Raw genomic sequence first — 10,017 nt, 5'->3', positions numbered from 1 at the left:
ATTGAGTTGTGGATACTACCTGTTATACACCATGCGGTTCTTTGGTGTTTTTTTAGTAGTTTCCTGGTCATTTCTGATACTCAGACCGGAAGTGCCCTCTTTGAACTATGGCTAGTCATTGTGTTTGCTTAGCCTTTTGGAGAGTCTTGTGTGAGGCTTTATTGAGTTGGGGTATTCTCGAATATTTAAATACCTTTGGTGATATAGGTTACTTCAATTTTCTATTACGGTATCCTCGCCATAGCTTATATATCTGATCGTATATATTTTTTTACGCCTAGTATTGTAGTCATTTTTCATTGACAGCTGACAGTTTATTCCTAGATTCACTCCCTTGAGTTGATTTTATGCATTTGATGTGTCACTTGGGTTGAGTTTTTACTCTCCAAATAAAGACAATCGATTTTTTTTGTTGGGTATGTCCATGCATTCTATTAGTTTTCTAGCACTATTTTGGCTTGAGATTTTGTCCTCAGAGGTTCTGTCAAAATATTACCTAGGATTTCATATGTGCATGAGATCCATAGCTCCTCAGATATTCTCGTCTTTATAGAACCTCAATCCAGATACTCTTATTCCATCAAACACTAGCTTTCATCGAAATTGGGTCATAGGTTCTGGAGCCAGTTTCTATGTGACACCTCATAGAGAACGGTTCTCTACGTATGCATATACTCATGGCAAAGTGAAGCTCAGTGATATCTATGAGCTTGAGATACATGGTGTTGGAGACATAAAGCTAGTCATGCAAAATGGAACGAAATTCATAGTCAAGAATGTCGAACATGCTCACAAGTTAGCAAAAAGTTTGATAGTTGTTAGCTTCATGTGACTTGAGTTACATGACCATCTTTGGGAATGGTTCGTGTTAATTTGGAAAGGAAATCTTACGATCCTCAAGGGTGATTCACAACAATCAAAAACATAGAACGCTTTACTCTATGTTTGTTTTGTGTGTAAAAGAGGATTGTATATCCATAGCCGAGTTGCTGCCTAGTGGGTTTCCATATGATCCAAAAGGGAATGAAAACACTAGCTTGTTTTCGTTACTTATCTGTGTTAAATTATTTTGACTTTTTTATATGTGAGCACTACATTTATGGTAAACAACTAGGACCACTTCATCGTCATTGAATAAGAAACGTTTGCAGTTACTAGAGCTTGTCTATAGCAATGTTTGTTGTCCCATGCTAATAAAATCTCTAGGAAGAGCTAGCTATTTTGTGACTTTCATAGACGATTTCACTAGGAAGGTGTGGGTTTATCCTTCACGAGATTGATAATGGTGGAGAATACGTCTCTAAGGAGTTCAAGAATTTCAGTAACAAGAGAGATATTTCACCTTACATACCTAATTAGAATGGAGTTTTTGAAAGAATGAATCATACGATTCAAGAGTGAGTCACAATGATGCTTTCTATGGAGAATCTGACTCAACGATTTTGAGAAGAGGCAGTACTAAAAGTAGTACACCATGTCCATATTGACGGATCAAAAGAGTCATTCTCAGAGGGAGAGAGGAGGGGGGGAGATTAATCTTGACTTCTTTATGTTACACTTTGATCTTGAAGCTAAGGCATACATTTTCACAATTTCTAGAGCCTTCCTGATTACTTGAGGGAATGTTTTGAGGGAAAACAGGGAGCCATCCATATTCTTTTTCGTTACGAACAATATTAACTTTGCATGGGCCTTGTATGAAAGCCTAATTTCAAGGGATTAAGTCTAATATTTTGTATGGTTAAGGGGACAAGTGCATTTATTAGGCTACTTTTTCATAGGTTTCTCTAGAATTTGTTTTAGGCCCAAGTAGGGGTGGAGCTAAGAAGTCATTTTATCTCTCTAAATTTTGAGAGTGATGGGAGAAAAGGTGGGATGGCATTAACTCCCCACTCAACATCTTCCCTTTTCCTTTTCATTCCACATCATCAAATGTGTGCACAATCCAAGAGCCAAAAAATGACTTTTTTTAAAAAACTCATTTGGATTCATTTTTAGTTTAAAACTTATTTCATTTGAATGAATGAAAAAAAGGCCTTTTAAGATGTTTTCCTTTACACACTCTAAATCATTTTCTATTGTCTTTCTCCTCCTAAAATGTCAAATTCAAATTTTGAACTGTTTTCCCCAAAAACTCTTCTCTCTCTCTCTCTCTCTCTCTCTCTCTCTCTGTGTGTGTGTGTGTGTGTGTGTGTGTGTGTGCGTGTGTGTGCGTGCTCCCTTGAGCCGCCTCATTCAATAAACCAATAGTCCCCATGAAAGCAGAGTCTTTGCATTGTTACAATGCCTATACTTATAAATTTTGTTTCAATCTACTCTATAATCCTCCACCTAGACACGACTAGTTCATAGGTATACCTCTACTCCCAACTTATCAAGACAATCTCAATCTACCCAAGAACTTCATTCTAATCAGACTTTCCTTTCCCTCAATTGTAAGCACCATTAGCTCATTGCAATTAAGCCAATAAGAAGCACACCACCAAGATATTCCACATATACATTTGATCCTAAAATGAACAAGGGACTTATAAACCCACAATTGGGAAAAATCTTTGAGCCACCAAGTTCTACTATTGCGAGATTACAAGCTTTTGGTATCTAAAGAAGATGTTGTCAAGGAAGCGAGTAAAACTTATCAATGTTTTCATATATATTACAAAAAGGTTCTAGTAAGGAGCATTGTATAATTATTATTTAAACTCATCGTTACAAAATTTCTCCCAAAACAAAAGGAATTTGAGTCTTTTGATTTCTATATGCATTCCAACACAAGCTTAGTACACAAACGTTGGACTTTAAAGTCCAAAAGGGAGGTGGGAGAGGGAGAGAAAGGAGAGGATCTTTCTTGGTGCGAGAATGGTAGGTGGAGTGGGAGAGAAATGGGAGGAGCTTTTTTGGTGCTACAATGGAGGTAAGAGAAGGTGGATGAGCCCACTCAATGTTGCATTATGTGGCAAGTGGAAGAGGGAGAGAAGGAGGAGGAGTTTGCATGGTGCTCACCAATGGAGATGGGAGAAGATAAGTAGAGAGAGAATGTTAGAGGATGAGTATGATTGTTGCATCAATGGAGGGCTTGGGAAAGAAGATCTAGAGAGAGAAAATTATTTTTTAGCTATGGGATAGGTTTGGGGAAACTTTTAAGAGTTTGAAATGATGGTATGAAAAGTTTTATAAAAAAAATCATTGTTTGGGATTTCAAGTGCACGTTTTTTACTTTTAAAGGTCCAAAATTTCTTTTTGACTATAAAATAGATTTGGGGAGGGTTTTAAGGAAAGAAAATATAAATTTTTAACTTTTTAAAAATATAAAACTTTTTAGGGTATTTTCAAATCTGGATTAAAAATGGGGGGAAAGAAGGTCAAAGTCCAGTACGTCCCCCCCCCCCTCCACACACATACACACACACACCTTCTCACTAGGTAAGAAGCTTTTAAGATGTATAAAACTACCTTGTCCCCCTACTTTTTTGAGGGTGTAGAGGGTGTCCACCACCCTCTCCCTGCTGGTTAGCCTCTAATTAACTTTAATCCCAAAGGGCCCCTAGAGGATTCATATTTTTCCTAATGTGATGTTAATTATACTCTCATTCACTATTGTGAGTTCTACAAAAAGACAAACTAGGTGATATTGTTGGTTTGCGTACAATGATCCCTATGGGATCTCAACCATCATGGAAAGAGAGTGGCATTATGATCAATGACGTGTCTTTGGATGCAAGACATATGCATATGTGCCTAAGGAGCTTCGAAAAAAGTTAGACCCAAAGTCACACAAGTGTATTTTCCTTGGTTATGGTGCAGATGGAGAAATGGTATATCGTCTCTGGCACCCAAAATCTCACAAAGTAATTTGCAATTCACATGTTATTTTCAATGAATCAAATATGCACAAGAAACCTACCAAAGAGGTTGAGTATAAAAAAGTCACATTCGAGGACATGCCCTCAGAATGTGTAAAAACCAAGAAGCCTAGTGATGGACCTTCCACTAGTAGCGCTCCAATTGAGAAGGCAAAGAGCAATAGTGAGGCTTTGAGATGATCTACTAGATCCTCATCAATTTTAGCCAAGGTTGGACTATGTCATGCTCACTGATTGCGGCGATGAGCCGTTTTTTTATTTACAAAGAAGTCATGCAAATGGATGACAAGGTCAAGTGGGAATATGCCATGCAATCTGAGTACAACTGGATTGTCAATAATGAGACATGGGACTTAGTTGAATTGCCAAAAAGTAAGCAGGCTTTACCTTGCAATGGGCTTAAAGTTTATATCTAATGATCTAGAGCCTAAGTACAAGGCTCAATTGGTTGCTAAGGGATTCAAGCAATAGAAGGGAGTTGATTTTGATAAAATATTCTCGTTGGTGGTCAAGATGACTACACTGCGCTCAATGCTTGGCCTAATAGCCATAGAGGACATGTAGCTTGTCTAAATGGATGTAAAGATAGCCTTTCTTCATGGGGATCTAGAAGAGGATGTTTACATGAAGAAACATGAAGGTTTTGAACAGCTTAGTAGAGAGGAGCTTGTATGAAAACTCAAGAAAGCACTTTATAGCTTAAAGCAAGTTTCAAGGCAGTGGTATCAAAAATTTGATGCTTTTATGCGATCCCAGGGCTTTAGAAGGAGAATCGTTGCTTGTATTCAAAAAAACTCAGTGATGGTTCTTTACATTCTCATTTTCTATGTAGATGACATGCTCATTATAGAAAAATCCACTGGAGATTGCCAAATTAAAGAAAACGTTGAAAAACTTTTCTATGAAGGATTTGGGAGAAGCAAATCATTTTCTTAGTATGTGTATCGAGAGAGACATTAAAAGAGGCATTCTTGAGTTATCTTAAGCATGTTATGTCCACAAGGTCTTGTAGTATTTCAATATGTAAAGTGGCAAGGCAGTAAGTACCCCACTAACGCCATATTTTAAACTTAGCAAGTAAAACTCGCCCAAATCGAATACTTAGAGAGCAAAAATGGCAAGTGTGTCATACTCTTTAGTTGTAGACAGTCTTATTTATGCTATGGTAGCTACGAGGCCAAACATTACATTTGCAATGGGAGTGGCTAGCCGGTATATGGCTAATCCTAACAAGTAGCATTAAATAGTTGTGAAACGAATTTTCAGATACTTGAAGGGTATAGCAAGTAGGTGTTTACCCTTTGGTAACAGCGATGTATCTAATTTTGGTTACACGGATGTAGATTATGCAGGTTGCAAATACGATAAGAGATCTACGTCTAGCTATATTTTCATATTTGCAAGAGGAACCATTTCTTAGAGATCATCTCCCCAAGATTGTAGTACTTCTTCCACTACAGAGGTTGAGTATTGTAACTATATGGTTGGTACATTTAGTGGGAGATTTAGACATTTAGCAAATTCTAGTTTTACATCGTGATAGAGTACTATTGTGTTGGCAAGGAACCTTTGTTTCACTCCAAGTCGAAACACATTGAGGTGAGGTATCATCTCATTTGGGATACCCAAGTGGCATCAACTACAAGGAAAATTTCCCACATTCGGTGTCAAGGTTAAGCATAAAAAATCTGGATCCTACCATGGTTTAGGGAGGGGGAAAGAGGACAATAGTTTTGCCAATGGCAATTAAAGCCCGCCTCAAATTCCAAGGCTTACCCAAGTGGCATCAACTACAAGGAAAGTTTCCCACATTCGGTGTCAAGGTTAAGCATAAAAAAGCCTTGGTTCCAATATTAGGGAGAGGAAGGTTCCCAATACCCTCCTCCTTTTACCATAGAGCAACCCAAAGACGGCACACACATAATAATATATTACCCAAGGTCTGAGAAGCGAAAACGTTAAAAACTAGTTTGGTACCAAAAAGGACACTTTAGCGTCCTTTTTTCTTAATTTTCAAAAAAATCTCATGTGCTTAAAAGAAAGAATTCATACAATTCCCTTTAAGAATCATTTCTACAATAATAATAGAGTTCTTAAAAATTATCTCCTTACATATTTGAGCCTACAAGGATAACCAAATTGACCCATAATTATAGTTGCGCAAATCTGCATTCAACTTTTGCAAAGAATAAGCACCATACAAATCAAAAAAATTTCCAAAGGCCCATGAGAAAATTTCAGAATGTTCCTTTATACCAATGCTATGTAATTATGTAGGCTTAAGAAAAAAGTTTACATTAGTATTTAATTATGCTTAGTTATGTGGGTCAAATACGCATGTTTTATAAATTGGATCATATACAAAGTACAATACATTATATCCGTGCATTAAAATCTTGACTATGTTATATATACATGTATATTCTAAATTCCCAGGGAGATTATAATTGAAGAGAGTTGAAGAAACTAAATGAGTTACTTTTTCCTTTGTTGTAACACTACCCACGCTAGAAATTCTTGATATTTTATGTAGAAGATAGTAACAAGAAAACTCCAAGTAATGTTTGAAATTTTTGACAAAACTAGTAAGTATAGCTAATTCCTTGATAACAAGACATTTGGGGCATTTGAATACTCATTTAATTGGTTTTCTAAATGAAAAGAGTAAATCAACTATAAAACGTATCTCATAAAATTTCAAAATCCAAATTTATTTAGAGGATTTATGCTTTCTAAAGTTTCCAAAAAATGTGTAGTTTCTTGGTTTTAACCCCTAGATTCAGCTTGAAACATGAATTTGCAAAAAGATAGCATGAATTGTTTAAAAAGAGCTTTGAAAGACTAAATATTACCTTGTAAACAACATTTTGCAAAGATCAAATTCTCATTTACTACTTATAGTGACTGATAAATATCGGCTTTCAAATATGATATTTTCCATTCAAGATGACATTTGCTTTCAATATGGGTTTATAAGTTTGAAAAATATGATTTCCTTAGGAAGTTATAGAATTTTTATGTTTTTTTTACCAAAAACAGCTCAAAATTTGCGTGAATTTTCATTGTAAAACTTATCATATATCTTTTTCTATAGTACATATTTGGTGTGGAAAAAAATGGTGTACTTTTTTCACCTCATAACCTATGCACACAATGGGCAAGAGCTAAAAAGTCAATTGTTAACTTATGAAAATAAATGTCAAAATTTGATGAAAAAGAACACTTTAGTGTCCTTGGGGGGGGGGGGGGGGACACTTATGTGAAAACATGTCTATGTTTGAGAGACATCCTTGGAGCTTAGGACGAAGTCCTAAGTATATACAAAGGGTATGGCCAATGCTGCCAATGGGCATGCTAGGACTTAGCTTGGAGAAGAGGAGGGGAGGATGCATTACCATTTTGCAATCAACAAATGCATCGTCTCCCATGTCAATAACCAAGGAAGCAAGCATCTCAGAATCCACCAAAATTGGAAAAACATCAAGACAGAATCTGTTTCTACCATGTATACTTGTCCGATTCCTGAGACAGAATAGAGCAAACAAGGAACCCAAAAAAGAAAACTCAGGTCAAAGTCCATTGATTCCGTTATGGAGTCCCAGAAAATAGCCAAGACCCTAAGTCTTTTAAGAAACCATGATAAGACCCAAGAGCTGAACCAGTTCTTTACAAAACATACAATCAAACAAAGCTCAAAACTCCACATTATTACAGAAATCATCATCGTTAAGAATCAGAAAATATGCCATCATCCAAAAAAGCAAGCCAAAGACATCCAAGCCAATGAAACTAAATGCCAGAACCTTTCATAGCTTTTAAAAACCAATTTGCTTTTAACAAAATACCATATATGGTGTTGTACAATCAAAAAAAATATTAACCTAGGAGGCGGCAGCATGATCAAACTATCTCCATTTTGCGGTATTATCAGCAACGCACCTTAGTTCCACTCTTTCCCTCAAGTACAGGTGAAAAAACCATATGCGTTCGTGTGTGTGTGTGTGTGTGTGTGTGTGTGTGTGTGTGAAGTGCTCATTAGAGACCAGTGAACCAAAAGCAAGTAATGAAGACTGAGGGATCAAGACCCTCACCTTAATATAGGGGTTGTGAGAAGCTATCCAAGCCAACCTTCACCCCTCCAAGCTAATCCGCAGCATTCCTCGTCTCCTATCACTTAACAGGTACAGAGTAGGGAATATTTCCCATAGCCCACATGGGCGAACACCATGCCATAAAGGGGCAAAGTTAACAGTATGAGAGAAGAAGAAACAAATTTAGAAAAAAACGAGAGAATTGAGTCTTACCATACCATGGGATAATGGCATAGAGGGAAGAGAAGCCAGGTCGCCTTACCCAAGCTTGCTCTCTATTACTCTACCTATTCACTTTAAATGCCTTTAACACAAAGAGGTACTTGGTCAAAGGGGGAGTGGATGAGTGACTAGGATGGCTCTCATAGACGTGCTTTGTATCATGCGAGCGGGAATGTTCGTATTGAGCATTTGTCCGCGGTGACGGGGGTCATGGGGTCATGGGCATGCACTATGAGCCATCCAACTGGACATTCCTGGGGAGAAAAAAGGCTTGTGGCCACCGAATACTCGACCATCATCCCACGCAAATAGGCCCAAGTCGACGCTCAGAATCACTGCCATCTCAATATGCAGACCACGCACCTGTCAATGTCGTTACCACCTCAACATGGAGACAACATTGTCGCAACCCGTGCAGTTTGAGCTTGCCAAGTCAAATAGCCAGAATCATTTCTTGGTCCCCCTCCCCTTACTCTTGACGGTCAATAAAGGGCCTGGTGTACTTTCCCAGCCTCGCCACTAATTGACCTCTCCTTTTGGGAGATGGGATCAACAGCTCACCACCACCAGTTGATTGTGACCATTGATTTGCCTAGGGAATGCAAAAGATTCCCACTTTTCCCAATCCGGGGCTTGAACCCACTACCCTCTCCCCCTTGGGATTGACTCTGACCTCTAAGCTATCGCGCGTCTGTTGAAAGGCATGTGTGTGGTAAGTTTATAGATCACGGCATCCCGAACAAGTTTACATCTAGTTCACACCTACTTCACATCGAGTTCACATTGAGTTCACACCAAATTTGGTGTGATGTGCATACCCTCCCAAGTTCACACTTCGTTCACCTCGAGTTCACACCAAATTCGGTGTGGTGCACATACCTCCCAAGTTCACACCTAGTTCAAACGACAATCGGACGGCTCAGACTGCACCCGCCTCTCGATGCCTAATGTGGGCCATTGATCCCCCCTCCATAGGGAAGTGTCAATTAGTAACGAGGCTTTCCCAAGTTATCAATGCTCCCAAATGGCTCCCAACATCCGCCGGTCGCCTTGTTTACCAGGAACAAACACCAAGCATCTTTTCCCTACACCTTCAAAGCATGATAACCACGATTCAGACCATAAAATTGCAACTCATGTGCAGCCACCTTATGAAGCCAAACGCAAAAGGAGAGAAGCGGAAGGAGGCCCATAAAGCCACAAAATCATCTCTCTGTTGAAACACTTTCCCCTTCAATTTGTCTTCATTGCACCAATGACAGCCTCACAACCGAACGCCATGGCTTGTGGCAATAGCTTTTTGCCAGACCTCGTACATCGGAACGTGCCCAACTCCAATACATTTCTGCTGACGTCTTTCTTGCGATCAACACTTGCTTCCCACCTTGGGAACTCAATTTGCATAGCAAATAAAGCACACAGGCAAATATGACACAGTCTTCTAGCTGAGTTGCAAATACAACTTGAAAACATAACATGCACAGAAAAATATGGCACCCTGCTTGGTACCCCAGTTGATAATAGAAACAATGTCGTAGCCAGTTCCAAATATGAACAAAATTTGCGCAGGCAAATATGGCACAGTAGCTGCCTTGCATCAAAGTTGATAATAGAAACCACCTTGTATCAAATAAGAAATACTATAAATATAAGATGCTTCTTTTTTAGACAGCCGATCAAAGCATAGCCTTGCCAACAAAAACTGTAGGAAAAAGGTGTTTAACAGAAGCCAAGATTATAACAACGATTGTTAAACAAGGAGCCTCCCTAGGACAGCAACTAGCACAAATGGTATCAACTGTTTGTTATTAGCTACAAGTAGCATCATTTTCTCCTTTGTT

Source organism: Adiantum capillus-veneris, chromosome 30, assembly GCF_014529385.1.
Source record: "Adiantum capillus-veneris isolate H3 chromosome 30, ASM1452938v2, whole genome shotgun sequence".
Classification (NCBI taxonomy): Eukaryota; Viridiplantae; Streptophyta; class Polypodiopsida; order Polypodiales; family Pteridaceae; genus Adiantum; species Adiantum capillus-veneris.
The sequence above is the reverse complement of the archived record's forward strand: the minus strand, read 5'-3'. Positions refer to the sequence as shown.